Here is a 6,996-nt window from a genome sequence, read left to right as displayed (position 1 = left end):
CTTCTGGAATAACAAGTGCCATTTTCAGGAGACATCCAATCACACTTCAAATAAATGGTAAGAAGACATGGATGAATCAATAGATATGATATGTATATGGGGATTGATCAAAGTAACACAACATATCACACACAACCGCACACACTCACCCATAGACACACACACAAGCGCACGCTCACAAACACACACACACACACACACACACAAACACGGAAGAATAAATCAATCAGGACAGTGAAAAAATATAACGCATGTACAAACACTCATTAAAACCTCTTGAGACTAGTTTGATGTTTGGATAAAAAAGGTACCTATTTCTCAGACCCAGAAGCTAGAATATACATATAATTGGCAGATTAGGATAGAAAACACTGTAAAGTTGCCAAAACTGTCAAAATATTGTCTCTCTCTGTTCCATTGCATGCCCTCCCTCCATTTAAAGGGATATCAACCAGATTCATTTCCTATGGCTTCCACATAGTGTGAACAGTCTTTAGACATAGTTTCAGGCTTTTATTCTGAAAAATGAGCGAGAATGATCACATCGCGTCAGTGGATAGCTGGGTGTCCTTAGATTTTTGCATGCACGAGCAGCTTGGAGCAGACCTTTTCTCTCTCTTGAAAAAGCTACCGTCTGGTTAAAATATTATCGATTATTTATTGTACAAACAACCTGAGGATTGATTCTAAAAAACATTTGACATGTTTCTACGAACTTTACGGATACTATTTGGAATTTTCGTCTGCCCGTCGTGACCTGCACGAGCCTGTGGATTATTCAACAAAACACGTCAACCAAATTTAGGTTTTTGGATATAAAAATAATCTTTATCGAACAAAACTAACATTTATTGTGTAACTGGGAGTCTCGTGAGTGCAAACATCCGAAGATGATCAAAGGTTTTCAATTAATTCTGATTTTCTGACTTTCGTGACCAATCTACTTTGCTAGCTGTTTGTAATGTTTTGTCTGCTGATAGAGCTGTCCTAACATAAACGCTTGGTTTGCTTTTGCTGTAAAGCTTTTTTGAAATCTGACACGCCAGGTGGATTAACAACAAGCTAACCTGTGTTTTGGTATATTGCACTTGTGATTTCATGAACATTAAATATTTTTAGTAATTTAATTTGAATTTGGCGCTCTGCAATTCAGAGGACTTTGACGAAAATGATCCCACTAAAGCAGTGCTTCTCAATTATTTTCTGTTCCTCCCCCAGGATGAAGTAAACATTTCACGCCCCCCAACTCTCCGCCGTGACTTTAAATAGTATCATTTGTCTATAAAGTTGTTATAAGTACACCTCTGTATCCTTATTGACATTAAAGAAAACAAAAAAAGAAAAAAGAAAGAAAGATAGATCAACTTACAACAAAGAATAACTTTATTAACAGTGTTTTTTAGTCTGTAACAGAAAATACTTAAAGTGCATCAATTTGCCTGAAATTTTAAAAAATGAAATCCTTATTTAAACTGTAAACATGTTTTGACCATTTGATACTGAAAAACAAAATTAAATATAATCAATAAATAATACTAAATTCAAATTGATCAGCAACATTAACTCAGGAGCACAATATATGAAACACTTTGACCTATAAAACAAAAATGAATAAAACAATTTGTGCTGATTTAAAAAAAATCAAAATGAGGAAGTCAGGATTAATGGCTACAATGAGCACGTTTTTCAGAGCACAGCATTTCGAAGTGGGATTTGAAGCATGATACTGCAACTCCCAGCTCCTGCTCAATATTTTGCTGGGACCTGTACTTGGTCGTCAGTGCAGCAACAGCAGAGGAGCCAGTCTCACAAAGATAAGATGTTGCAAAAGGAAGAAGAATGCCCATGCCCATGCCTCTCTCCACAGCCAGAATTCACTCAGTGCCTGTGATGTGAACCTCAGTCTCAATGTGGAGTCAGATGTCATATCAATGAACTGGTCCTCCTCTGCAGAGCTGAAACCAGTTGGAGCTGGTGCATTGAAAGGATCTCTCACCCAGTCATATTGGAAACTGTTTTCAGGGAAGCACTTTTTAAAGAATCCCATCAGTGATGAAATATGCTCCTTAATATATGGAATCACCGAGGTGGCATCATAGTCAGTAGTGTCAACAAATTCATGCAGGTTCTCGAATGAATCAGTATTTCCTTCATCAAGTCGCCTGCCCCACATTGCAAGCTTTCGAGTGAAAGAGCTGATCTTGTCTGTGACCTGAGGGAGGTGTTTATCTTTCCCTTGAAGCTGTAGATTTAGTTAATTTAGGTTTCCAAATATGTCACTCAGGTAGGCCAGTTTTGCCGGGAAGTTCTCATCACAAAAATTTTATGCGAGGTCATACTTGTGCTCCTGCTCCGAAAACATTCTTATCTGCTCTCTGAGCTCAAAAACTCGGGACAAGACTTTTCCTCGTGACAGCCACCTTGCTTCACTATGAAACAGCACTGCTTGATGTTCAGCTCCCATCTCCTCACAGATAGCAGAGTGGTCTGGTCTTTATAAAATTGACTACACCTACAATGTCAGTCATAACCTCACTTAATTCAGAGGAAAGGTGCCTTGATGCCAGTGCTTCTCTGAGTACAACACAGTGTGTCCACTCAGCATTAGGTGAGGCCTTCTTGATGAGCGCCCGAAGTCCTTTTCTCATCCCTGCCATGGTCTGTGCACCATCACTGCAAACACCAATGCAGTTCTCCCACTTTAGCCCATTCTCAGTCAGGAAGCAGTCCAGCATTTTGAATAGCTCTTCAGCTGTGGCTCTGTCTCTGACATATTTACAGAACAGTAGATCCTCACACAGGGAGTTTGTCATGTCTAAACGTACATTAGCGATAAACAAACAGTCTTTGTTGCTGTCAGTTGCTTCATCGAACTGTAAGGCAAAGCATTTGTCTTTGAGTTTATCTACCAGCTGTTCTTTAAGATCGTTGGCAGTGTCATGTATACGTCTGGTGACAGTGTCATTGGACAGAGGGATAGTTTTATTTTTGCAGCACTTGCGTCATCCAGCATGACAGAGACCAGGTCTAATGCTGCAGGTAGTATCAGCTCCTCTGCTATGTAGTGGGGGTTGTTGCACTGAGCAATTTGGTACGCCACCTTATATGATGCTAACAGTGCTGGTTTACTGAAGTAGAAATCACAAAGCGGGACAATTGTTGGCAATATTCGACACGTTTTCACTGAAAAAACTCAAGCGGCTTATCAGCGTGATTGGGGTGTAATGTCTTTAAGTGACGCCTTAATTTATTTGGCTTCATGCTGTCCGCTGCCAAAATTTTTAGACACAGTAAACATACCGGTCTTTCCTAGTCTCCCACCGTAGTCACAGTGAAGCCAAGCGTTACATAAACTTCATCATATCTTCTCCCACCGTAGTCACAGTGAAGCAAGGGCTACATACGCTTCGTCATATCTCCTCATCTCCCACCGTATTCACAGTGAAGCCAAGCGCTACATACGCTTCATCATATCTCCTCGTCTCCCACCGTAGTCACAGTGAAGCCAAGCGCTACATACGCTTCATCATATATCCTCTCTCCCACCGTAGTCACAGTGAAGACAAGCGCTACATACGCTTCATCATATCTCCTAGTCTCCCACCGTAGTCACAGTGAAGCCAAGCGTTACATAAACTTCATCATATCTTCTCCCACCGTAGTCACAGTGAAGCAAGGGCTACATACGCTTCGTCATATCTCCTCATCTCCCACCGTATTCACAGTGAAGCCAAGCGCTACATACGCTTCATCATATCTCCTCGTCTCCCACCGTAGTCACAGTGAAGCCAAGCGCTACATACGCTTCATCATATATCCTCTCTCCCACCGTAGTCACAGTGAAGACAAGCGCTACATACGCTTCATCATATCTCCTCGTCTCCCACCGTAGTCACAGTGAAGCCAAGCGCTACATACGCTTCATCATATCTCCTCGTCTCCCACCGTAGTCACAGTGAAGACAAGCGCTACATACGCTTCATCATATCTCCTCGTCTCCCACCGTAGTCACAGTGAAGACAAGCGCTACATACGCTTCATCATATCTCCTCGTCTCCCACCGTAGTCACAGTGAAGCCAAGCGCTACATACGCTTTGTCATATTTCCTCGTCTTAGCTTTCGGGAGACTTACGTTTGTCTCATTATCTCCGTCTCTCTCCGCCTTTCTTTTCATCCCTGTTAAATATTTTTCCATGGTGTCTCTTAAGGGTTTGTTATCTGCACTTCATATCTCCTGCTCTGTGCTGTGTGCTCTTGTTCGGTGCAAAAAAAACACTACTCCCTGCAGCAAAAAAAAGCATGTTCCTCGGGGTCACATGGCATCGCTCCGAGCCCCCCCAGGGGGGCGCGCCCCACTATTTGAGAAGGACTGTGCTAAAGGGAATGGTGCACTAAGAAGATAAAGCTGTATTCATCTTCTACAGTACATGATGTGATGTAGGGCCTTGGACAGTATGGATGTCCAAGACTGTAGTAGACTGGACAGTATGGATGTCCAAGACTGTAGTAGACTGGACAGTATGGATGTCCAAGACTGTAGTAGACTGGACAGTATGGATGTCCAAGACTGTAGTAGACTGGACAGTATGGATGTCCAAGACTGTAGTAGACTGGACAGTATGGATGTCCAAGACTGTAGTAGACTGGACAGTATGGATGTCCAAGACTGTAGTAGACTGGACAGTATGGATGTCCAAGACTGTAGCAGACTGGACAGTATGGATGTCCAAGACTGTAGTAGACTGGACAGTATGGATGTCCAAGACTGTAGTAGACTGGACAGTATGGATGTCCAAGACTGTAGTAGACTTGACAGTATGGATGAACTGTGGCAATATATCACAGACTATGACATCTCTGAGATAATCTGGCAGGTGCAGGCATATCTAACACACTTCAGGAAAGGGGAGTGTTTCTTAATAAATGTAATGTATTTCAGATTACTCAAACTTTCTTCATAGAAAAGAGATTTGAACAATACCATTGAAGTCAGAAGTGTTCACCTTAGCCAAATATATTTAAACTCAGTTTTTCACAATTCCTGACATTTAATCATTTAAGTACAAATTTCCTGGCCCATTCCTCCTGGCAGAGCTGGTGTAACTGAGTCAGGTTTGTCGGCCTCCTTGCTCGCACACACTTTTTCAGTTCTGCTCACAAATGTTCCATAGAATTGAGGTCAGGGCTTTGTGCTGGCCATTCCAATACCTTGACTTTGTTGTCCTTAATTCATTTTGCCACAACTTTGGAAGTAAGCTTGGGGTCATTGTTCATTTGGAAGACCCATTTGCGACAAAAAATGTAACTTCCTGAATGGTGTCTTGCGATGTTGCTTCAATACATCTACATAATTTTCCTTTCCTCATGATGCTATTTATTTTGTGAAGTGCACCAGTCCCTCCTGCAGCAAAGCACCCCGACAACATGATGCTGCAACCCCCCCGCTTCACAGTTGGGATGGTGTTCTTCGGCTTGCAAGCCTCCCCCTTTTTCCTCCAAACATAACGATGGTCATTAAGGCCAAGCAGTTCTATTTTTGTTTCATCAGACTAGAGGACATTTCTCCAAAAATTACGTGCTTTGTCCCCATGTGCTTTTGCAAACTGTAGTCTGCTTTTGTATGGTGGTTTTGGAGCAGTGGCTTCTTCCTTGCTGAGTGGCCTTTCAGGTTATGTCAATATGGGACTCGTTTTACTGTGGATTTAGATACTTTTGTACCTGTTTCCTCCAGCATCTTCACAAGGTCCTTTGCTGTTGTTCTGGGATTGATTTGCACTTTTCGCACCAAAGTACGTTCATCTTTAGGAGACAGAACGCCTCTCCTTCCTGAGCGGTATGGCGGCTGCTGGTCCCATGGTGATTATACTTGCGTACTATTGTTTGTACAGATGAACGTGGTACCTTCAGTCGTTTGGAAGTTGCTCCCAAGGATGAACCAGACTTGTGGAGGTCTACATTTTTTTTCTGAGTTCCTGGCTGATTTCCTTTGATTTAACCATTATGTCAAACAAAGAGGCATTGAGTTTGAAGGTAGGCCTTGAAATACATCCACAGGTACACCTCCAATTTACTCAAATGATTTCAATTAGCCTATCAGAAGCTTCTATGACATCATTTTCTGGAATTTTCCAAGCTGTTTAAAGGCACAGTTAACTTAGTGTATGTACATTTCTGACCCATTGAAGTTGTGATACATTGAATTATAAGTTAAATAATCTGTCTGTAAACAATTGTGTCCTCACCAACTTGCCAAAACGATAGTTTGTTAACCTCTCTAGGGTATGTGGGACGCTAGCGTCCCACCTGGCCAACATCCAGTGAGATTGCAGAGCGCCACATTCAAACACATAAATAGTCATTATAAAAATTCAGAAAACAAAACATATTTTACATAGGTTTAAAGATTAACTTCTTGTGAATCCAACCACGGTGTCAGATTTAAAAAATGCTTTACGGTGACAGCATACTTTAGGATTATTTGAGAACATAGCCCAGCAAACAAATCATTACAAACAGTAGCCAGCCAAGAAGAAGAGTTACACAAGTCAGAAACCTTTAATGATCTTCACATGGTTGCACTCAGAACACATTCATTCATTTTCCTTTTGTTCGATAAAGTCTCTTTATATCCAAAAACCTCCGTTTAGTTCGTGTGTTTTCTTCAGTAATCCACAGGCTCAAACTCAGTCAAAACAGGCAGACAAAAAAATCCAAATTGTATCCGTAAAGTTCATAGAAACGTGTCAAACGATGTTTATATTCAATCCTCAGGTTGTTTTTAGCCTAAATGATCTATAATATTTCAACCGGACAATAACGTCGTCAATATAAAAGATAAACAAAGGTAAACAATCTCTCAGGATTGCACATGAAAAAGCTCTGTGACATGTCAGGGTCCACTCATTCAGACTGGTCTTACTCCCTCATTTATCAGAATACATGGCTGAAACCATTTCTAAAGACTGTTGACATCTAGTGGAAGTCATAGAAATTGC

The sequence above is a fragment of the Oncorhynchus mykiss genome, chromosome 25, assembly GCF_057628025.1.
Source record: "Oncorhynchus mykiss isolate SJ-2025 chromosome 25, ASM5762802v1, whole genome shotgun sequence".
Classification (NCBI taxonomy): Eukaryota; Metazoa; Chordata; class Actinopteri; order Salmoniformes; family Salmonidae; genus Oncorhynchus; species Oncorhynchus mykiss.
Note: the sequence above shows the minus strand (reverse complement) of the source record.